General features: G+C 43.5%; 1 protein-coding gene and 1 long non-coding RNA gene across 2 annotated transcripts in view; one reads left to right on the top strand and one right to left on the bottom strand.

Annotated features, from left to right (window-relative positions):
- The window catches only part of SP9 (Sp9 transcription factor), a 921,284-nt gene that overhangs the window by 585,871 nt on the left and 310,718 nt on the right, over positions 1–24,695 (top strand). The gene's annotated exons all lie outside the window — the stretch shown is intronic.
- On the bottom strand, positions 5,388–23,830 carry LOC126932716 (uncharacterized). Its single transcript, XR_007718286.1, has 4 exons — positions 23,732–23,830; positions 22,751–22,788; positions 8,355–8,511; positions 5,388–6,181 (listed from the first exon to the last, which is right to left on the bottom strand). It is a non-coding gene; the product is annotated as an uncharacterized LOC126932716 (long non-coding RNA).

The raw sequence follows: 24,695 nt of genomic DNA, 5'->3' as shown, positions 1-24,695 counted from the left end.
TATACACCATGGAATACTATGCAGCTATGAAAAAGGATGAGTTCATGTCCTTTGTAGGGACATGGATGAAGCTGGTAACTATCATTCTCAGCAAACTATCACAAGGACAGAAAACCAAACACTGCATGTTCTCACTCATAGGTGGGAATTGAACAATGAGAACACTTGGACACAGGAAGGGGAACATGACACACCAGGGCCTGTCGTGGGGTCGGGGGAAGGGGGAGGGATAGCATTAGGAGATATACCTAATGTAAATGACGAGTTAATGGGTGTAGCACACCAACATGGCACATGTATACATATGTAACAAACCTGCACGTTGTGCACATGTACCCTAGACCTTAAAGTATAATTAAAAAAATAAAGATAATATAAAATTTTTAACACAAGTGTTGCCACCTTTTTACAGAGTACTGCCACATAATATCAATGCCCATGCTGCATTTTCATTCATAACTGTTTTGATCAAGTGACCTAAACTAAAGTCTCCTAATGGAAGTTTGAATGCAGTGTTTCTCAAATTGGGACATATTCAAGAGTTTACGGGTTCTCACGTGTGAGAAATACTTCCTATTATAAATCATCTGACAAACTGATTTACACATCAGTCTCTTATAAGTTTGGCTATGATGAATTGATCCTTTCTAGTTTAATCTCCTTGAGCACAGGGCCCAGTAGTTATTGGATCTGTAAAGCTGAGGATCAGATCTGTGGTGTCTGTATCAACAAATTGCCAATCAGTGAAGCAGCCAGCCACATGGTCTCCTCCTGAAAAGCTCTACTCTCTTCTACGTGACAGATGGATTGCAATTAGTTAATCAGACAGACTAATCTTAGGTTTGAAATAGAAGACTTTTCTGATCCTGAGTAAGTCCCTTAATCTCTGTTCTCAACTTTGCGGAATACAGGCAACAAACTACTACCTATCACATGGGGATGTTGTGCTAATAATTTCAGGCTTTCTGCCATGCTGAGCTGGTCTGGCCCTGCTCCTGATACAGTGCTCTAAAGAGTTTGCAATTTGCCAAGAGACCAATTCAGTGAGATGGGAGAGGCATAAGAAAGAATGTTTTGGAAAAGTCGTCCCTGAGGTCTGAGGTTTAGTGGGGGTGGAACTGTGAAAATCTTCTTTAGGTGGTGCTAGAACAACTGAACATCCACATGCAAAAAAATTAATCTAGATACAGACTTTACACTCCTACCAAAAATTAACTCAATAGGGATCATAGACCTCAATGTAAAATGCAAAACTATAAAACTCCCAGAAGATAATATAGGAGAAAACCTACATGACCTCGGGTATGACAATGACTCTTTAGAAACAACACCAAAGTCATGATCCATGAAACAACTAATTGCTAAATTGGACTTCTTCAAAATTTAAAACTTCTGCTCGGTGAAAGACACTATCAACAGAATAAGCCAGGCATAGTGGCTCACGCCTGTAATCCTAGTACTTTGGGAGGCCACAGTGAGAGGATTATTTGAGGCCAGGAGTTCAGGACCAGCCTGTGCAACATAATGAGACCCCATCTCTATTACAATAATTTTACAAAAAAATAAGAATGACAAAACAAGCCACAAAGAGAAAATATTTGCAAAAGACACATCTGATAAAGGATTGTTATCCAAAATATAAAAAGAATTCACAAAATGCAACAATAAGGAAACAAATGACCAAATTAAAAAATGGACCAAAGACTTTGACACCCACCAAGGAAAATACACAGATGGCAAACAAGTACACAAAAAGATGCTCCACATATGTCATCAGGGAAATGCAAAGTAAAACAACAGAGATACCACTACACATCTATTTGAATGGTCAAACTCTTGAACACTGAAAAAATAAAATGCTAGCAAGGATGTGGAACAACAGGAACTCTTGTTCATTGCTGGTGAGAATGCAAAATGGTACAATCACTTTGGAAGACACTTTGGCAGTTTCTTACAAAACTAAACATACTCTTAACATATGATCCAGCAATCACACTCCATGATATCTACCCAAAGGAGTTGAAAACTTATGTCCACACAAAAACCTATGCACAGATGTTTATAGCAGCTTTATTCATAACTGCCAAAACTTAGAAGCCACCAACATGTCCTTCAGTAGGTGAATGAATAAATAAGTTGTGGTATATCCAGACAATGGAATGTTATTCAGCACTAAAAAGAAATTAACTATTGAGCCATGAAAAGACATAGAGGAACCTTAAATGCATGTTAACAAGTGAAAGAAGCCAATTTGAAAAGGCTATATGCTGTATGATTCCAACTATATGATATTCTGGAACAGGCAAAACTTGTAGACAGTAGAAAGATCAGTGGTTGCTAGGATTTGGAGGGAAGAAGGAATAATAGGTGGGAACACAGAGGATCTTTAGGACAGTAAAAATACTCTGTATGATACTATTGTATCATAATATACAAAGTATATATAATTATACACTTGTCCAAACCACTAGAATGTACAACACTGTAAGTGAGCCCTAATGTAAACTATGCACTTTGGATGGTAGTGATGTGTCAATGTAGGTTTATCAGTTGTAACAGATACCACTCTGGTGGGGGATGTTGATAGTTAGGGAGGATGTGCATGTGTGGAGGCAGGGGATATATAGAAAATCTGTACTGTCCTCTTAATTTTGCTATGAACCTAAACTGCTCTTTAAAAAGTCTTAGCCAGGCACGGTGGCTCACGCCTGTAATCCCAACACTTTGGGAGGCTGAGGCGGGTTGATTGCTTGAGGTGAGGAGTTCAAGACCAACCTGGCCAACATGGTGAAACCCCCTCTACTAAAAATACAAAAATTAGCTGTGTGTGGTGATGCACACCTGTAATCCCAGCTACTCAGGAGGCTGAGGCAAGAGAATCGCTTGAACCTGGGAGGTAGAGGTTGCAGTGAGCCAAGATCATGCCACTGCACTCCTGCCTGGGTGACAAGGCCTTTGGCCTTGAATAACCACAAGTGGCAGTCATGCAGATTGGCCATGGCCCTTGGATGAGCCCCAATATTGTGCTGGTCTTCAGGGCTTCAGATGCAACTCAGCACAGTTCCAATTGTGGTGGCTACAGGAGTACCTGTGTCACCCACCTCCAACACTGGGCAGGCCAGTACAGAGAAAGACTCCTGACTGAAGGAAAGGGAAGGCAGAGAGCAAGACACACTGCCTGGTAACCTAGGGAATTCTCCTAATTATCTGCCCAAGTCCATCAAGACTGTGTATGTAGGAGTAAAGTCTTTCCAAAAGTTTCTCTGGCAAACTGCATCTGAGAGACTTCTGTGACTCCAGATCAGAATAGCAGTAAGCATGCTTTTGGATGCAAGTAATAGAAAATAACCAAGGGAGCTCCTTAGGGATGTAATTGAAAGTGCAGAGGTAGATCAGGCTTCAGGTGTTGATCCAGCGGCTCAGCGCTGTCCTCAGGACCAGTTTCTGCCACTCTGCCCGGCCACACGCAGCACTGGCTCCACCGTCAGGCTGGCTCTGCTTCTGGGTGCAGGATGGTGGCCAGAAACCTGCAGGCCATATGCTCTATCATTTGGGGATGCTTCTGCTCAGCATTCCAAGCCAGAATTCCAAGATTTATCCTGCAGAGAATCCTCCTTGACATCTCTCTTCTCTCACATTCAACATCCAGTCTGTTGGAAAGTTGTTGGCTCCACCTTCACAATACATCCAGCATCACCACCTCTCACCGTCTTCGGCTGCTACTAGCCTATTGCCAGCTACCAATGTCTCCCACCCGGCTTAGTGGGTCACCTCCTAAACAGTCTCCCTGCTTCCACTCCTGTTCCCCTTACAGCAGCCTGAGTAATACTTCAAAAATGTAAGCCAGACAAAGATTGGAAGCCATAGACACTGGGGACCCCATTAGTGAGGAGGGTGGGGGGTGGTGAGGTTGAAAAATTATCTATTGGGTACAATGTTCACTAGGTGACAGTTTCACTAGAAGCCAGACCACAATATTATACAATATATCCATGTAACAAACCTGTACAGGTACGCTCTGAATCTTAAAAAAAAAAAAGTCGGTCAGAGCATGTTACTGCTCAAACCCTCGAGTGCCTCCCCATCTCACTCAGAGGAAAAGCCAGTGACCTTGCAATGGCCACCAAGGGCATGATCTGGCTCCCTTGTAACCTTTCTGAATTTAGGTCGGCCACCCTCTCCCTCTCGCACTCCAATTCAACCATCTTGGCCTCTAATTGTTCCTGGGAAACACACCAAGTGTGTTCACCTTCCGACTGGGGACTTTATACTGGTTGTCTGATTTGCATGAGACACTTTTCTAGAGAGCCGCACTGCTCACTTTTCAGTCACTTTTTCAGTGAGGCCTACTTAGAACACTCCATTTAAAATTGCAACCCGGCCCAGGGTGGTGGCTCACATCTGAAATCCCTGTACTTTGGGAGGCTGAGAAGGATCACTGGAGGCCAGGAGTTCCAGACCAGCCTTGGCAACAAAGGAAGACCTCATCTTTACAAAAAGAAATTAAAAAATAAAACAACTGTGACACCTGCAGTCCCCCACACTCACATCTTCTATCTTGCTTATTTTTTCCCCACAGTACTGCTTACCTAGTATGTTTATGGATTTAACTCACTATTTTTCCCAGCTAGAATTCAGGGATTTTTGTCTGTTTTATTGACATTTCCCTAGACTCTACAACAGTATTTTGTTCATAGCAGATACTCAAAAAGTTTTGTCGAATGAATGAATGCGACTGGCTCAGGACACCCACTCTATTTCTGTATGCTTAGGGAGGAAATGCCTAAATCCTAAATGCTGGGAGTATTTCCAAAGTAAGACCAAGCTTGATGTGTCCAGAGCTTGGAATTTGGATTCTGCTCAAGAAAAAAAACTGGTAAGAATCAACAGATAATCCAGGAGGTTAACAGTACCTGTGGTGCTTAGTTAATGTGATCAGTCTTGGATCACACAAGATACCACAGGTATCCAAGATACCAAGATATCTTAGATATCTTGGATACCACAGGCCTACAAATCAAAATCTCTAGAGATAGGAGTCATAAGTCTGCTTTTCTTCCTTTTCTATAACCAGCAGCCCCCAGGTGATTCTTCTAGTCACTAAAACTGAAAACAGTCCCGGACTGTATGCAAAGCCTTGGCAGGAGTGACACAGATGTGCTGTGAGACATAACTGGAGCATGACTAAGAGAACTGAGATAAACTAAATGGTACTAGCACATCAGAAGAGGCCAGGAGCTGTGGTTCATGCTCATAATCCCAGCACTTAGGAAGAGAGGAGAGAGGATTTCTTGAGCCCAAGAGTTTGAGACCAGCCTGGGCAACATAGCAAGGCCCCATTCTCCACACACACACACACAAAAAAACGTTTGCACATCAGAAAAAAAGGATGTAGATACAGAAAAAGGAAGATCTTGGATTTAGGAAAAGGAAATCCAGAGACCAAAATTTCAGGAGTGTTTTTTTTGTTTTGTTTTGTTTTGAGACGAAGTTTCACTCTTATTGCCCAGGCTGGAGTACAGTGGCACAATCTTGGCTCACTGCAACCTCTGCCTCCCGGGTTCAAGTGATTCTCCTGTCTCAGCCTCCCAAGTGGCTGGGATTAAAGGTGCCTGCCACCACTCCTAGCTAATTTTTTGTATTTTTAGTAGAGACAGGGTTTCATTATGTTGGCCAGCTGGTCTTGAACTCCTGATCTCAAGCAATCTTGAGATCCCAAAGTGCTGGGATTCCAGGCGTGAGCCACCGCGCCCGGCTGTGGAGTGTTTTTCCACTCCTGTCTGAGGAAAAAAAAAAAAGACTTAGATCTAGAGATTACAAATAATTGGGTCACAAGTCAGGGTTATAAGGTAATTTGTCAAGCTCCATAATGTGAACTAGTCCTCAAAACCATCTGTATTAGTTTGCTAAGGCTGATGTAACAAAATACCATAAGCTGGGTGGTTTAAACAATTTATTGTCTCACAGTTCCGGAAGCCAAAAGTGTGAGCTGAAGGTGGCAGCAGGACTGGTTCCTGCTGAGGCCTATAAGGAAGAATCTGCCCCATAATACCTCTCCCCTAGATTCCAGTGCTTTGCTGCTGTCTTTGACATTCCTTGGCTTATGGACACATCATCCCAGTCTTTGTCTTCATCTTCCCATGGTGTTCTCCCTCTGCAGGTGTCTGTGTCCAGATTTTCCCTTTTTACAAAGATACCAGTCATATTGGATTAAAGGCCCACCCTACTCCACTATGGCCTCATTTTAACTACAGTTGACCCTTGAACAACACAGATTTGAACTACATGGCCTCCACTTATACACAGATTTCTTTTCTTTTGTTTTGTTTGTTTGTTCATTTGTTTGTTTTTGAGATGGAGTCTCACTCTGTCACCCAGGCTGGAGTGCAACGGCACAGTCTTGGCTCACTGCAACCTCTGCCTCCCAGGTTCAAGCGATTCTCCTTCCTCAACTTCCCAAGTAGCTGGGACTATAGGTGCGTGCCACCACACCCAGCTAATTTCTGTATTTTTAGTTGAGACAGGGTTTCACTATGTTGGCCAGGCTAGTCTCAATCTCCTGCCCTCATGATCCACCCGCCTCAGCCTCCCAAAGTGCTGGGATTACAGCCAGTGAGCCACTGGGCCTGGCCAGATTTTTTTTTTCCAACAAATACATTGGAAAATTTTTTGGAAATGTGTGACAAGTGTATGTATAAAATATATGTAGATAATAGTCTATTTTATCACTACCACAAAATATACACAAATTATAAAAAGCTAAAATGTATTAAAACTTACACAAACACAGATTGTATGGGGAGCCATTCAAAGTTGAGAGAAATGTAAACAAATGTAAAGATGCAGTATTAAATCATAACTGCATAAAATTAGCTGCAGTAATATTGCACTACTGTAATAATTCCATAGCCACTTCCTGTTGTTATGGTGGCAAGCTCAAGTGTTGCGAGTATCCACTTAAAATGCCGTGTGATGCTCATCATCTCCGCATGAGCAGTTCATCTCTCCAATAAATTGCATATTGCAGTAAGAAGTGATCTCTGTCAGTTCTCACATATTTTTCAATGGGTTTAGTGCAATACTATAAACCTTGAATAACACCATGGGACCCATGCGAAGTGCCACCAGTGATGTTCAAAGTGCTCCCGAGAAGCAGAGAAAAGTCATGAGTTTACAACAAAAAGCTGAATTGCTTGATATGCACTATAGATTGAGGTCTGCAGTTGCTGTTGCTGCCAATTCAGACACACAATTCACCTTGTAGACAGGTGATGCGAACTTACAGTATCAATAAATACAGTACAGTACTATAAATGTATTTTCCTTATTTTCTTAACACTTTTCCTAACTTACTTTATTGTAAGATCATTGTATGTAATACATACAATATACAAAATATGTGTTAATCAACTGTTTCTGTTATTATCTGATAAGGCTGTGGTTCCACAGTAGGCTATTTGTAGCTAAGTTTTTGGGGAGTAGAAGTTATACATGCATTTTTAACTATGCAGGTTGGCATGTCTAACGCCCACACTGTTCAAGGGTCAGCTGTAATTATATCTGCTACAAGTCTATTTCCAAATAAGGTCACGTTCTGAGGTACTAGGGGTTAGGACGTTAACATATGAATTTGGAAGGGACACAGTTCAACCCATAACACTAGCCATTTCTCTTTTGTGATTTTGCGATCACCAAACAACTTTCTGGTTACTAGCATGATTCCCCAGGTACCCAGGACGTAGCCATGGGGGTCCTGGAGAACAATCATGGAGCTTTTTGGTCACCAGAGACAAATGTCTCCATCATAAACTGGAGTTCTGTTCACTCATGAGTCTTCAGCAAGTCTGGCTAGATGAAACCATCCCTGAGGGTCTGGTCATTCTGGTCACATTGACGACATGAGTTTTGGGGACTACAAAACTGTGATGACTCCCCCATTAGGGCACGTTTGCAGAACTGGTTGTCTTCTCTCTATGATATTATTGGGTCATCTTTGTAACTGCAAGAGGGAGCTCCACCTTAGAAGATTCAGAAAAACAGCTAGAGGAGCCAAGAAATGTGCCTAAGTGCACATCTCTCACCAGCCCTGCTTCCCAGCCATCTCCACATCAAACCTAAGGGTACAGGGCTGCCATCCTCAAAAATGAAAGAATTCAGAGTGTGTGCCCTCATTAAAAAGGGATATAGGTACCTGAGTTGTAGGTAGGGATTCCCAGACATTTTGCAACAGATAATCTACCCTCTCTCTGGCCCCTTCTTTCCTGAATGACAGGTATTTTGAAAAGGGGTAAATTCCTGAGAGCTATCCCTACAGACCAGGGTAAATAAAGCTATCAACTCAGGAAAATACTCACCTGATTTGACTATGCTTTCTGGCAGGATAGCCCCCAGTATCTTTTGATCTGGGAGCCTCTACCAAGGAGGAGGAAGATCTCGATTTCAACTTAAACAAATATTCTTGCTTGCCATATCCTTCTCTGGCTCCATCAAATATCTTTCAAGTCCCATGTCCTTGCAGAGAAAACAGAGCTAAGTAAGAACTTAAGTGGAGGTTCTTAAAAGCCTTAGACATTGTCATAAACTAGGAAAAGTGTTTTCTTAGATTAGCATGCACATTTAATCAATCAATCTCCTTGTTTTGTCTTTAGAAAAGGATATAATCAAATGGCCTTAAAATGGCTCAGTTATGGTCGGTTACATATGTAATGTGAACTTCATAGGCAATTAGCACTGACTCTAAGCTTGAGGGCTTTAGGCCCAGGCCCAGTATCTGGAAAACTCAAACTATAACAGCCAAAGCTTGAGTGCAATGAGATTTCCAAAGCCTAGTGGTTGACCCAGAAATCTAATCCAACAGAATTTTAATACAGCAGAAGCTCTCTTAATGGAACACTACCTAAACAATTCAGTGCATTAACAGACACTCTCTATCCCTCTCTGACACTGATGCCAGTGTGCACTGAACACTACACTACTCTTTAACACAGCATTTTTCAAATCACAGGTCTTCATACCAATTTACTAGGTGAAATACATTCATTGGATCATGACCAGCATTTTTAAAATGAAACAGCACAGATCAGTTGAGTTGTACGTTTACAGTTAGTGATTTGTCTGAAACTTCTTCATGCCTATTACATAAAAGAATGAAATATGAGTACAAAAAAACCCACCATGAAACAAACAAACAAAAAACAAATTATGAAAAGCAAGTTCAATATTTTGAAAAGACTAAAGGCAGTTTACAAAAAAAAAAAAAAAAAAAACAGTAAAAATTGTTGTCAAATTAGTGATGGGCTAGAAAACTAAAAGATTAGGAAAAGAAATTGTAAAGCCTAAAAGACTCCACACTGATATTGTTTTTTAAGTGTCTAAGCTCACTCCTCTCTATAGAAAAACAAAGGCTGGAAACCATAAACCCAGTGTATCACGGGTAGGGTTAATGTAGGAAAAACAATGAGTAATTTCAATCAGAGGATTCCAACACTGAGCCCAACATCTAATCATTGAGGAATGAATGTACAATTATATGCTTTAAGTAAAACTAAAAAGTTTAGGGTTTATATGTTTTACAAATTTCTATCTTACTTGATAAAATGATTGATATATTTTTAAAATTTGGTCAGTTCTTAGAATATGATGGAATAGGATTTAAATGTTATAAACTCATTGCATTTCTCAATGATGGAAAGAATCATGAAGCATACCCTTAATGTAGCAGAGAAAGTTATCAGATAGATAGTATATATGACAACATGATTAGGGCAAAGTACAGAAAAAAAACAACAGCCTCACGTCGGGAAAGACTACCCACTTATAAGCTAAAGATTCATAATCAGTCCAGATAACTGGTTGTCTCTGAAGTTCTGTTCTGCTCCCTCCTCTTTGCTGTCTCCCTGCCCCACTAGAACTGGCTTCTTCTTTTTGTCCCACTAGCTGCTGTAAGTCTGTCTACCTGGATCTACCGAAGCCCTTGAGACAATTTTCTACATATCACTGTTTATATATGAGTGTTCATCAACTAGACCCTAAGCTTCTGAAAGGTAAGGATCAGGTCTTATTTCTTGTTTCTAGCATCAGCACAGGGCCTGGCACTTAGTAAATTTTTGCTGAATGAATGACTCTATGCACAGATAAATTGAAGTGTTGTCCTAATTTTCAGTAAAAGTGGAAGGTAACTCTAGTTGAGTGAATTATAACTTTGTAAATTGTTGTGTGCATGTTTTTTAATGTTATAGTAATACAAACAGAAGATCACTGTTACATCCTAAAGCGTTGTAAGAAAAAATCAATCAATCAATCAGTCAATCACAGGAGGCCAGCACGGTGGCTCATGTCTGTAATCCCAGAGCTTTGGGAGGCCAAGGCAGGAGGATTGCCTGAGACCAGGAGTTCGAGGCCAGCCTGGGCAAGACCCCATCTCTACCAAAAACGTAAAATATTAGCTGGGCGTGGTGATGCATGCCTGTAGTCCCAGCTACTTGGAAAGCTGAGGCAGGAGGATCGTTTGAGACCAGAGGTTCAAGGCTTCAGTGAGCTATGATTGCACCACTGCACTCTAGCCTGCACAGAGCAAGTCCCTGTCTCGAAAAAAAAAAAAAAAAAAAAATCACTGAAAAGGTGAAAGTTCACTAAGCTAGCTGAAATAATCATTATGATCATTTGCCTCACTTTGCCTTGGCTCTGAATTTAGCACAAGACCCTTCCACAATTTTGATTCCCTGCCTGGAATCTTGACACTTCAAAGGAAGTCCCCTAGATAGGAAAGACAAATATTCTGGTCCCTGAAAAGGAAATATCTCTACATTTCAAACTGACAAATTGATTTTCTGGCACAAATCAGTAAAGGGTGGCTGCTCTGGGGAAAAAAATAAAGGAAAACTTAGAGGAAAGCTATTGTTTTGTTCTCACGATTTTTTTTTTCCTCCAAGGTCATCACATCTCTAAACATCCAAAATGTGATCATTTTTATTGGCTAAGTTATATGGATAATTGAAGTACTTTTCCTGAGCAACTCAGAAACACATATTGACCATAGAAAAGCTGGAAAGGACTAAAAAGTATAAAACAGGAGGGGGAAAAAATCACTCATACTCCTCCTACACTAAGACATCAGCTATAAAATCTGGCATGTTTACTTCCAGTTTTGTTTTGCAGTTTTCTTTACATAGTTGAGATTACTCTACATGATACATTTTTATGGTTCTAAACTCACAAAGTTGACTTCATATCTCAAGTTTTATTCTACTCCTCCTGCCCTACGAAGAGTTTTTCTTTTCCATACCTTCAAATTTTCTAGAAAAGTCTCTTTCTAGGTATCACTGAAGTTTTATTTATCACTCAATCAACAAACATTTATTGAATACTAGCTGTGTGCAATGCACTAAGTTGGTGCCTTTAAGTATACATAGAAATAAAAGTGACTGTTGAAAGAACTTAAAATGTAGGTTGAAGAAACAAGCTATCTGTACACAAAGAAAACATACTGTCAAGCAATCCCATGTTTAATGAGTTAGGATGCAAAGTAAAGGAGGCGGACGGGGGGAGATACCAAGGTCAGCTTAGGAGAAAGGAGGCTCTTGGCTCTGACAGATAAGACTAGATAAACTCCACGATAATTATTTCATTTAATCAATTCTCCAGGCAACCTTGTGAGGTGGCTATTATTATCATCATCCCCAATTTACAGCAGTGGAAACTGTGGTGTAGGGAGGTTAAGTAACTTGCCCCAAGTCACAGAGCTATTAATAATTGGTGGTGGAGCCAAAGTCCATCTCCAGAGTTGGGCTCTTAACACTGCCTTCCAGATGTCCAAAGGCCTAGGGGAGACTGGATAGTCACAGTAAGAGGAATCTGCCGATCAACTGTTAATAGAAACAAAAGTATGAGTTTTTTTATTATTTTGAGACAGGCTCTCACTCTGCTGCCCAGGCTGGAGTGCAAGGGGCAACATCTCACTGCAGCCTCGACCTCCAGAGCTCAAGCGATCCTCCCACTTCAGCTTCCAGAGTAGCTGGGACCACAGGCGCGCGCCACCACGTCCAGCTAATTTTTAAATTATTTTTTGTAGAGACGGGGTTTCTCCATGTTGCCCAGGCTGGTCTCGAACTCCTGGGCTCAAGAGATCCACCCGCCTCGGCCTCCCAAAGCGCTGGGATTACAGGTGTGAGCTAATGCACCAAACTCTTGTGCATTCTTTAAGATGCTCAGCACTTGTTCTACTGAAAGACAGGGCTTCCCTGGGGGCCACCTGCTCCACTGAACTTCGACAAGCTGCCCCCTATCTTTCAGATAGGCCTAACCCTTCACCCCACCACTCGCTGGAGGTTTGGGGAGAGGGCTTCCTGAACCGGGGACCTTCACCCTTCACGGGCGCTGGCTCGTGTTCACACCCCTTCCACCCTGGGAGAAGTGAGCTCCCTCCCCTTCCTCTGCAAGTTTCTAACTTGGGGCCCACAGAAATGAAGACCCTGTTTTCAGGTCCGGAGCCCCCTGGAGCGGGTGGCTGAAGAGTCTGATGAGTCACACTGAACCCCGCTTTCTGGGTCTAAGCTCAGAACCGGGATGCACTCTGGGCCTCTGCTGTCTACAGAAAGCGCGGCCCGGCCACGCTCCGAAGTCCCGAACCCACGTGTGAGAGGCTCCAGCCTCTGTCTCCCGCGGGGCCCGGGCTCGGCTGCTCCTCCGCCTTTGGGGTCCCCTTGGACTTCCGCTCCCGGCCCTGGGTGCCTCCGGCTGCGCAGTAAGAAGCTGAGGTTCACGCTGCCCTTCGACGTTAGAAACTGCCGGCGGCCTAGACCAGCGACTTCCCAGGGCCCGGCCCGACCTACTCCCCTCCCGCGACCTCTCTCCTCCCTCACCCAGGCCTTCGCCTCTTCCCGGCTCCGTCCCAACCTCCCGCTCTCCCAACCCCCGTCTCGCCCCTCCTCCTGTCCCCTTTTCTTTCGCTTCCTCCTCCCTTTCTCTCCCTCATCTCCCCTTCCCTCTCCCGTCCTCCTTCTCCCCCTCTCTTCCCTCTCCCTCTGTCTCTTCTCGTCCTCTCCCCTCAGGCAAGGGGGACCCTCAGGGAAGGGGGACACCGGTAGAGGTGAAGGCTCCTCTCCTCCCCTTCCCCGGAGCTGGAAGCTGTGGAACTCGGATCCCCGCAGCGCTACCCGCCAGTGTCGGCGCTTCTGGACCCAGGATCTGCAAAAGCTGAGCAAGTGGCCCCTGCCCAGCCCGTTAAAGGTTCCCACACGGGCTTGGAGGAGGCCTTTTCCGCTCGTGAGCTTTTCACTTGAGTGGCTCCTCCTGTAGGACAGGGAAGTAAGAGGCAAGATTGCAACTCCTTAGAGAAAACGTTTGGACGCAGATGGTATTTGAGGCCCCGAGGCACAGTGGAGACTGGGAAAGATTGTAGGTGAAGGAGCAAAAGGCCCAGGTCAGCCCCAGCTCGCCTGTGTTCTGGACTCTTCAAGGGGATCTGACGTCGCTGTGTGCCTTCCAAGCCCTGGAGGTCCAATCTGAGCGCCTTCCCCTGGTGATCTCTGATGCTTCACTACAGAACAGCAATCAGTATTTTACTTTGCCGGGAGAGATTACAACCCGCGCCCCCACCCCCACCCCACCAAATCACAGAAATTTCCAGCCAACACTGTGATTTGGCCCAAAAGCTAAATAATGTGTTCAAGGAAAAATCCGTTGGAGGTACCAGCAGAGCAGCAGATCTAGAAGAAAGAGTTTAGATCTAGACATTGCCTCTGGCTAGCTTAGGGCCTTAAGCAAGCAAATGGAGTAATGATGCCTACAGTTCCCGTTGTTTTGAGGAGAAACTGAGATAATGCATGTGATAATCTAAACTATAAAATGTCATACAAATGTAAGCTATTGTATCTGCAGAGATGTATGGCCAGCCAAAGAAGAAAAATAGTTTAACCCTGACTTTCAATAAGACTACAGTGAACCATGTTTCCCAATGCTGTTTTAGCAATACCCTAGGGAAGATCCCAGGGGCCTATGGGACTGCCACAAAATTCTTACAAAATTGCCTTAACCAGGACACTTTAATTTCACCATCATTAAAAAAATAACTTGCCATTGAGTACATCTGGGAACAGATGTCAGAAAATCAAAGATTAGGTGTCAAAATAGTGAAATGGTAGATGAAGATTTAGGAAGCATTCGGTTAGACCAAATAAAACAAGTTCTTTGCTCCTGTTTTACTCCAGAATTCCTCATAGCCTTTGGTATGCATATTGTGACTCAAAAGAGCCATTGCATCAGCATTTCAGGACTAATCTGCCAAGAAATGCACATGAACACCAGCCTATCCTCACAAGCAGGTTGGACTAATCTCTTACTCTGGATTTCTACACTCTCTACCCGAGGATCTGACACTGTGACTTCAGTTTCTTCATAGGTAGCCAAATGCTTGCAAAGAATTGAGCCTCCTAGATTCATTCATCAAATTTTCTTGAGTGTTTTTGTGCCAGGCACAGGGCTATAGACACACAAGCACACAAAACAAGTAATACTCCAGCCCTAGTGTCACTGGAGGAAACAAACACAGTGACCATGACAATATAATTAGCCATTCACCATGAGCAGCTGGCAGTTGGCCTCACATAGGGGTCTGGTCTCAAATTCAAGTGCTTCCAGAAACCAGACACAAAGGTGAGGGGCAGGGGCGGTGGGGAACTGGGGAAGGTAGGCCTGGTCTGAAGGGGGAGCCCCATGAAGCATGCACCCATCGTTGGCGTGCCTAGCCAAGTTACCACATCGCCCACTTTTTCAAGAGAAGCCAGCAATCTGAATTCTTGTGTGAAATCACCTAATTTTTAAATGTCACCTGATCCAAACTTTTAGAAGAGGACCATCAGAACACATTCTGTGAGCTGCCAGTTTATAACTTCTACCCTCCCTGTGTCATCAAAAATGATTCAAAAATAGGATAAGAACCCAAAAAGAATGAGAAATACCCCTCTATAGTGGCTATCACTAAAGGAGGCATAAATGCCAAGTAAATAATTTCTAAGCTTCATAATTATCCAAAAATATTTATTATGGGTTTAATATGTGCTGACATCTCTATGAATGGGTCTTACTGTTTCAGTTACAGTAACATGTGACTAAGTCATCAGACTGCTGTACCCCAGGTTATCCATAAAAAACAAAAGCAAAAAACTTGGCTCCACCTAAGTAGCAAAACATTCTAAATTTTCCAAAGCAAATGAATAGGAATGGTGAGAAGAACCTATTAATACATGTTTGCTGAAGCTAAAATACTGTTTTATGATCCCATCCCTTTGGGTTCTCAGAAGAATTGAGTTTTAGGGAGGAAGCCTGGGGTGCACACATATTATATTTATATCTGCCAATCTGTTTTTTTAAATTGCTGCCCAATACGCTTTGTATTTGTTTTGCCAAACATGTCACTAAATTATAGTTTGGTTTTGTTTTTTAAGGGATTGAAAGTAAAGTTGCTGAAGGCATGCCAGAGAGGGACCCAAATACTATCCAGGCAGCTTGACTAGCAACGTGGCTCAGATTATATCAAGGAGGAAAAAGTAGAGAATTGATTTGTTTGGTTAAGACTAAAAATAAATTATTTTAATTTTAATGTTGTTGAGGGCTGGTGCTGAATTTTTTGGGAAAGGAAGGAGAGGAAAAAAAGCCCTAATACAGCCCCTACTCATGCAGGCTATGAAAAGTACTAGTATCCTAGTTTCACAGACAGATGGTGTAAAATACGTATAAGACTTACCCCCATCGTTGTCTCTCAGCAGATAACCTGGCCTGCTTCATTGATAAAATTAATTTTAAATCCCACAGCTTTCTGGCTTTCACTGTAAACTCACCTACATTGTAGCCATTCTCCCTCTAGTCTTAGCATAACAGTGTCCTTCCTTCTAAGGTCATCCTCAGCAAGTCTTTCTCAGTGGTTCTCAGCCCCAACTCTCTGATATCTTCACCTGGGGACATTTTTAGAAAACACTAATGATGCCGGGGTCCCACCCCCAGGGATCTGAATTGAATTGGGTGGGATTCCCAGGTGCTTCTAATGTGCATCCCAGAGCCTTTCATTGCCTCTCCCCTTTGGAATTTCCTCTCTGGCTTCTCCCGACCAGCAAGTAAACATGCTTCCTACTATCCCATATTCATCTCTCATCCTCTCCTACTCTTTCATGTCTCTTATAAAAGTAGTGCCTTCCCTGCCCCAAACCACATCTCCTGTTCACCATCCAGCTTCTGCCCTCACCTTTCCACAGAAAAACTCCTATTATAAGGTCACCAGTCTTCTCTTTGGCCAAACCCTCAACGGTTGACTCTCAGAATTTTTCTGAATTATCCGACACTGCTTACCAAACCCTCCATTTCTGAAACATCCTCCCTTAGAGTCTGTGTGTCTTCTATGTCTCTGACTTCCCTTTCTCAGTCTCCTTAGTCACCTCTTTCTCCTTCCTTGCTTTATTAAAAGTTTACATCTTGGTGACTATAGTTTTTCAAAATGGATAAGAAAAGAATTCAAAATCACAAGCATAAAGAAAAGACACAGGCCAGGCACGGTGGCTCACGCCTATAATCCCAGCACTTTGGGAGGCTGAGGCAGGTGGATCACCTGAGGTCAGCAGTTCAAGACCAGCCTGGCTAACATGTGAAACCCTACTAAAAACATGTGAAACTCTACTAAAAATACAAAAATTAGCTGCGCGTGGTGGTGCGCGCCTGTAATCCCAGCTACTCGGGAGGCTGAGGCAGGAGAATCACTTGAACCCAGGAGGCAGAGGTTGCAGTGAGCCGAGATCATGCCACTGCACTCCAGCCTGGGCGACAAGAGCGAAACTCCATCTAAAAAAAAAAAAGGCCAGCATGTTGGCTCACACCTGTAATCCCAGCACTTTGGGAGGCCGAGGCGGGCGGATCACCTGAGGTCGGGGATTTAAGACCAGCCTAACTAACATGGAGAAACCCTGTCTCTACTAAAAATACAAAATTAGCCGGGCGTGGTGGCACATGCCTGTAATCCCAGCTACTTGGGAGGCTGAGGCAGGAGAATTGCTTGAACCTGGGAGGCGGAGGTTGCAGTGAGCCGAGACCCCAAGACCGTGCCACTGCACTCCAGCCTGGGCAACAAGAGCAAAAAAAAAAAAAACTCCGTCTCAAAAAAAAAAAAAAAAGAAAAGAAAAAGACATAAAGTGCTAGCAGAAAGAAAAGGGAAATATTTAAGGTGATGGATATCCCCAAGTACATGGATTCAATCTTTACAAATTATATGAATGTAATAAATTATCACATGTAATAAGTTGTTTCACTTCGAAACAATATACATCTATTATGCATCTATAAAAAAGTGAATCCCTTGGAAACAACCTAATTATCCATCAGCTGATGAATGGATAAACAAATTGTGTTATATCTATATAATGGAATATTCTTCAGCCATAAAAAGGAATGAAGTAAAAATATATGCTACAACATGGGTGAACCTTAAAAACATTATGCTAAATGAAAGATGTCAGACACAAAAGGCCACATGTTGTATCATTCCATATATGTGAAATGTCCAAAAAAGGCAAATCCTTATAGACAGAAAGCAGACTACTAATTGCTAGGGTCTGTGGGTGCAGAGGGGATGTTTAACTGGTGCAGAGGTTTCTGTAGGGGTGATTAAAGTGTTCACAGATTATACAGTGATGATGATTGTACATCATTGGGAATGTGCTAAATGCCACTGAATTGTATACTTTAAAATTATTAGAATGTTGAATTTTATAGTATATGGATTTTACCACAATAAAAATGCACCTTGTTTTGTTGGGGAAAAAAAAAAACAAACTAATCCTTGCTTTCTGTCTCTTCTTCCTGGATGAGGTCATCCATACCCACAGCTGCTGGTGCTGCTTCTTTTATTTATTTTTTTTTTCAGACAGTCTCATTCTGTCACCCAGACTGGAGTGCAGTGGCGTGATCTCAGCTCACTGCAACTGCCTCCCAGGTCCAAGCAATTCTACAGCCTTGGCCTCCTGAGTAGCTGAGACTGCAGGCGTAAATCACCATGCCCAGCCATTTTTGTATTTGTAGTAGAGTCAGGGTTTCACCATGTTGGCCAGGCTGGTCTCAAACTTCTGACCTCAAGTGATCTGCCCGCCTAGGCCTCCCAAAGTGCTGGGATTACAAGTGCCCACAGCTTCTTTTTATCATATGGACACTAAGACTCAGATCAGTTTCTCAAGCCCATCCATCTGTCCTGAACTCTAGGTCATGGTCTTCAAAGACTAGACATCTCCAAAAGGGTATCCCACAGATCCCTCCAACTCTTCATGTGAATAGCAGAATGCATCAGCTTGACTCCAGATCCACTCTTCCTCCCCATTCCTATCTTTGTTTATGATATCTGTCACTTGTGTTAGAAACCCAGGAGTCATAAGCTCCTCTTCTTCTTACATCCCCCACATCGGGTCAGCCATCAAGTTTGATCTAGGTAGTCCATTATCTCCTCTTTGCTTCCACAAACTACTTTGGTTTAGTTCATCCCTCAACTGGACCATGCAGTCAGTAGTAACATCACTGGCCTCCTGCCTCCACTTGCCTGCCTCCACCCCACAGACTCTTGAGTCATTTAACAACCTCCATCCCTTCTTTCCCCAGCCACCTTGACTTCTATCCTCTTGGACATCGGGAATCCTAATGTTTGTCAGTGGGAACAGACATGCCCCTTGGTGTTAGAAGGCCTTGCCACCAGTGTCATTGTCTTATTTTGGAGGAAACCAAGAGCCTGGTTTTCTCCTGTAGGCCCACATTGTCCATTCTGTTCCTGTTCCCAGCCAGGTCACAGTAGATTTTTCCAAATAGAGAGAGGAGACCCCACGCAGCCATTGGCAGAGGTCAAGTGGCATTTCTCAGTGTCATCAGAGCCCTGTGGCTCCATGGATATCATTGGTTAGGAGGAGGTGAAATTGGGCATTCATGTTTTGAAGTGAATTTATTAAAAGAAAAATGTTAAACAAATAATAACCCATAGGGTTTGTGGATAAAGCAAAACCTGAGGGTTGTTCATAAATGACTGCATTTGTGGAAATGTTTGTCAAATGAACTGCTCAAATCAGCTTCAAGGGGGCAGGGCACAGTGGGGATGAGGAAGGCAGAAAAGAGTGAGATGAAAGGGAAAGGGACTCTGCTCCTGAGCCCGGAGGACCTTCCCTCACCTCAGTTCCCCCCTACACTCCTCCTTGAGGGCAGCTTTGGCTGCATTTTCACCCCAATAATAAGAAAATCCCAATCAGGCACAGTGGCTTGCACTGGTAATCCCAGTACTTTGGGAGGCTGAGGCAGGAGGATTGCGTGAGCCCAGGAGTTCAAGACCAGTCTGGGCAACATAGGGAGACTCTGTATGTGCAATTTAAAAAAAAAAAAAAAAAAAAAAAAAAAGCCAGGTGTGGTCCCAGCTACTCATGAGGCTGAGGTAGGGGGATTGCGTGAGCCCAGGAAGTCGAGGCTGTGGTGAGCCATGGTTGTACCACTTCACTCCAGTCTGAGTTACAGAGCAAGACTCTGTCTCCAAAAAAAAAAAAAGGAAAAGAAAAAGAAAATCCCAACATTCCCAACAAGAAAACTCATTGGGGCTTTCAGTGGGAGGGAAAGAGTTTTCATGACACTCTCTCCTGCAATTAAGAGAGAGCAGGAATTGCCTTTGGATGCTTGACTCTTTGTGCACAGAGGAGAGGCCACAACTGTCACCCTGAGGCAACAAATTGCTGACTTAATTACCTATTAATGTCCTGCAAATTGTAAGTCATTTGATATTTTCTCCAAGAAAACATCTCCAAATTGTCAGCAGTCTCCCCTGCGTCCTAATTATTGTGTCACTAACTGTGTTGGTTCCATTTCTTTTTTCCACAAAATGGGTCCCTCAGCATTGGCTGATCATAGTTATCATTTTTTAATGGCCAAATTTGATGGATTTACAAAGAGTTTCCCCAAAGCTGCTGGCCGTTTGGGCCTCATGCATCAGTGTGAGACAAATGTGAATTGAGTAATTCCGTCACAGCCATTTGTCAACACCTCCGAGGAGAAAATGTCAGCAGCACATGATGGCAATCAAACTAGTTATGAATTTGAATTTGGCTGTTCTCCTTCCTCCTCAGGAGAAAGGATGTATGATCTGAACCATCTATTACCTTTACATTTCATAGTTCCCTTTTAAAACCACATACATATTCTACTATACTGCTTGGTCCACCAACCAAGGGTAGGATAACACCAAAGGAGCCAGAGATTTAGCCTGCAAGAATAATAATCACAGGCCTGATATGGTGGCTCACACCTGTAATCCCAGCACTTTAGGAAGCTGATGTGGGCGGATCACTCGAGGACAGAAGTCCAAGACCAGCCTGGCCACCATAGTGAAACCTCATCTCTACTAAAAATACAAAAATTAGCCATGTGTGGTGGTGCATGCTTGTAATCCCAGCTACTTCAGAGGCTGAGGTAGGAGGATCACTTGAACCTGGGAGGCAGAGGTTGCAGTGAGGTGAGATCATGCCACTGCACTCAGCCTGGGCAACAGAGTGAGACTCCATCTCAATAACAATAATTACAAAAACAGTAACAGGTAACAGTTAACAAGTGCTTCCTATACGCTAGACCCTGTTCCAAGTGCTTTGTGTATATTGACTCATTTAATCCTCCAAAAACTCTATGTGATTATCCCCATTTTACAGATGAGAAACAGGCACAGGGAGTTTTACTAAGATTGCAGAACCAAGCAGTCTGCCTCCAGAGTCCAGGCCCTTAAAACCAATCACCTGGACCAGAAGCAGTTGTATCTTCATTATCGTCAACACGTATTAGATACTTATGACGGGCATGTGACCTGCTTCACATGCACTTAATCCTCGCAAGAACCCCATAAGGAAGGAGTATTGTCATTTTCCGTTTTACAGACAAGAACACTTAGACTGACATAGAATAACTTGCCCAAAGTCACATACCTCCTATGTGCCAGGGCAGGGACAATGGGCCTGTCAGACTCTTTACCACTGTGAGAGCTGTGCTGGTAAGGAAAGGATTCTAATCCTGGCAGAGCAGCAGGCCCTAACTAAAATCACTAGTATATCAGCAGGGAAGTCTGCAATGCACTGAGAGGCCCTCTGAGAAAGGGTGGATTATAGGGCTGGGGCAGCTGGGGCAGAAAATACACAGTGAGCCTGGTGCATTTGACAGAAAGTAAAGGAGTGCTCAAAACAAACACCAACCAGAGCAAAATGCAAAAAAGGAGGAAGCCATGTCAAAAAGGACACAGGAGCAAGCCCAAAAAGCTTGCAGAGTCATAAACAGAAACCAATTGAGCAATTAAAAAACAGTACCGGATTCTAACCCAAAGAATAAAATACATCTCCATAGTGCATACTGATATAAAGAAATGATTGAATGAACAAATAAACAAGTAGAAGAGAGAAACCGTCCTTACAGGATTCCAAATGATAAAGGTAGAAGGCACGAGGGAAGTAGAAAATCACCATTTGAACACCATAGTAGTAACTGCTGCAGCAAAGATTCACTGATGAATGCTAAAATTAGTGGGTGAAACTTTAAGCAGAAATAGAATCTTTGTATAGCCTCAAAGTATCTACCCAAAAACATTAATTAGTCACTGTGGTGGTTTTAACATATGTCCACAAATTCTTTGATACTCCTTCCTCTAGAAAAGGCGCTTAATTCCTTTCCCCTTGAGTATGGGCTGGACTTAGTGACTTACTTCTGACAAATGGAGTATTGAAAAAGAAAATTAGTAACTTCATAGTGGCAAAACCTGGCGGACACCTCCTTAACCAAGTGATCAAGCTTAACATCACCTGTAATCTTTCAGGCTGATACCATGTCCCCCAATATGTCATGAGAAAGGCACTTCCCCTAGTGATATTCTTCCCCAAAATTCATAAGAAAACATCAGTCAATCTCAAACTGAAAGACATTCTACAGTATACCTGACCATAACTTTTAAAAGTGTCAAGGTCATGAAAAACAAAGAAAGCCTTTAAAACTGTTGCATATTGGTGAAGACTAAGGAGACGTGACAACTCAATACAATGTGGGACCCTGGATTGGATTCTAGGACAGAAAAAAAGGATATGAGTGAGGAAATTGGTGAACTCTGAATGAAATCTGTAGTTTAGCTAATAGTTCTGTATTAATGTTAATCTCTCAGTTTTGATAACTGTACCATGGTTATGTAAGATACTACCTTTAGGTGAAGCTGGGTGAAGGGTATAAGGGAGTGCTCTGGGGTGGCTTTGTGGAGGGGAATGCCCAGAAGTTGAGAGACCAGAGGTGAGGCTCAGTGGCTCATGCCTCTAATCGCAACACTGTGGGAGGCTGTGGCAGGAGGATCACTTGAGCTCAGGAGTTCAAAAGCAGCCTGGGCAACAAAGTGAGACCCATCTCTAAATAAAAATAAAAATAAAAATAAAAAATTAGCCAGGCATGGTGGCATGCACTTGTAGTCCCAGCTACTTGGAGCTGAGGTGGGAGGATCACTTGAGCCCCGGAGGCTGCAGTGAGCTATGATCATATCACTGCACTCCAACCTGAGAGGCAGAACGAGATCTTCTCTCAAAACAAAATTTTCAGCAGCCTCCTACCTAAAGCACAACCTCCTACCTAAGCCCCTGTGCTTTAGGTAGGAGGCTGATGAAACCACCTTGCCTTTGTTGATTGCTTTGTAACTATGCAGTGCTTCCTTTTTTCCCTCACTAGTCTTGACTCACTCACCACAGTTCTGTGATTTTTCTCTATTAGTTTCTGAAGACCTGGAAAAGAATTAGAGAAAACAGGCAGCAGAGTTAGGAAGTGGCAGAGTAGGCAAGGAGACAGGTTCAGTTGATGGTATAAACTAAGAAAATCAGAATAAAATATGGATTTTAGGTAATAAACGTCATTATTTGTTCATTGACTGCAATACACATACCATGCTCATGTGAGATATTAGTTATAGGGGAAGCTGGGCCAGGTATGGTGGCTCACCCCTGTAATACCAGCACTTTGGGAGGCTGAGGCAGATGGATCACTTGAGGTCAGGAGTTCAAGACCAGCCTGGCCAACATGGCAAAAACCCTGTCTCTACTAAAAATACAAAAAATTAGCCAGGTGTGGTGGCAGGTGCCTGTATTCCTGTCTACTCGGGAGACTGAGACAGGAGAATTGCCTGAACCCAGGAGGCGGAGGTTGCATTGAGCTGAGATCATGCCATTGCACTCCAGCCTGGGCAACAGAGTGAGACTCTGTCTAAAAAACAATAATAATAACAGGGGAAGCCGGGGTGAGGTATATAGGAACTCTCTCTGCAATGTTTTCAGTTTTTCTGTAAAATTAAAACTATTCTAAAAAATAAAGTCTATTTAACATAAAAAACAAAAAACATTCCTGTCTATGCTCCTAAGGTGAACAGAGCACAGAGACTCAGGTTCAGCAGAGTGGCCCTGGTTTGGCTCTAAGGCACTTGTGAGAGTGCCCAGAGAGAGAGAATGTGACATGTGGCAGAAAGCAGAGCCACAGAGATGACAGAAGGGCCTGGGGAAGGGGACAGAATGTTATAGGAAGACAGGAAAAGGAGGGGTCGGGGGGATGGCAGTGAGAGAGCCCCTGTGCTTCAGGCCATTTCTTTTGCTAGTTGCCCTTCCCACAGGACCCCTCTACCCCAAACTCTACTCCCACCCTGCTGGGTTTCCTAGACTGCATGATTTTGCCACGTACCTCCACTCCTCTCCACCCGGCCTCTGGCTTCCCTGGGGCTGGGCCAGTGGGAGGCCAGGGAGGGAAGTGGGATAAGAGCACTTAGGCCCCTCCCCCACCAGTTTGCCTCCAGGGCCGCCTCTCTTGCAGGGGCGTTGCTCCGGTCAGGCAGCCCCTCCCTGGCTCTTCTCACTGGTGCCCTGGCTGGGAACTGGAGCTGTGCTTGCCCCTGCAGGCCTGGCCACGGCGATGGTTCCTGCAGTGAGGACTGCACCATGCCTTGTTTCCCTGATCTCTGCCCACATCTTAGTAAATCCTCCCATTATTAAACACTTCTCAGTTACTCAATTGAGTACGTCATCGGTTCCCCCCCGGGACTGCAATGGACAGAAAAAAAGGTTGACTCACTTATGGTGTTTCTTTAGTGTTCATCTTCCCCTTTAGAACAGAAACTCCACGAGGGCAGAGATTTTCTATGCTTCACTCATTGTCACTACCGTGGCACTCCATAAATACTTGTGAGATGAATGAGTGAATGCTGATCCGCAGTGTCTCATATGGCAGTCACTAGCACGAAATGTGGCTGGTGAGACTGAAACACTGAATTTTAAATGATAATCTACAGAGCTACCTGTGGCTAATGGCTACAGTCTCCTCTCTAAGGGGATCTTCTGCACTTAGGCAATTTCCTAGCTATTCAAGTCTATTCCGCCCCAAAAGGGGTTAAGAGAGTTGCTCAAGGCTGAGGCAGGGAAAGTAACTAAATCACTTTAGCTGTTTCCCTCACCCTAGGGGACTGGGCTGCTGAGTTTTCTGGCTTCTCTCTGGGCAGGCAAGCTCAAGAATGTGTGCCTTGCTTTGGGAAATTTGCATTTTAATTTCCCTGCAAACTTTCTCTGTCTTGGATAACTGTGCTCACCAGGCCTTCAAAAACTTGCAGCTTATAAGAGCTCTGGCCCCGAGCCAGGGGAGTCTCCAGCTGCTG

The sequence above is a fragment of the Macaca thibetana genome, chromosome 12 (assembly GCF_024542745.1).
Source record: "Macaca thibetana thibetana isolate TM-01 chromosome 12, ASM2454274v1, whole genome shotgun sequence".
Classification (NCBI taxonomy): domain Eukaryota; kingdom Metazoa; phylum Chordata; class Mammalia; order Primates; family Cercopithecidae; genus Macaca; species Macaca thibetana.
This window is presented reverse-complemented; position numbering and strand designations above follow the sequence as displayed.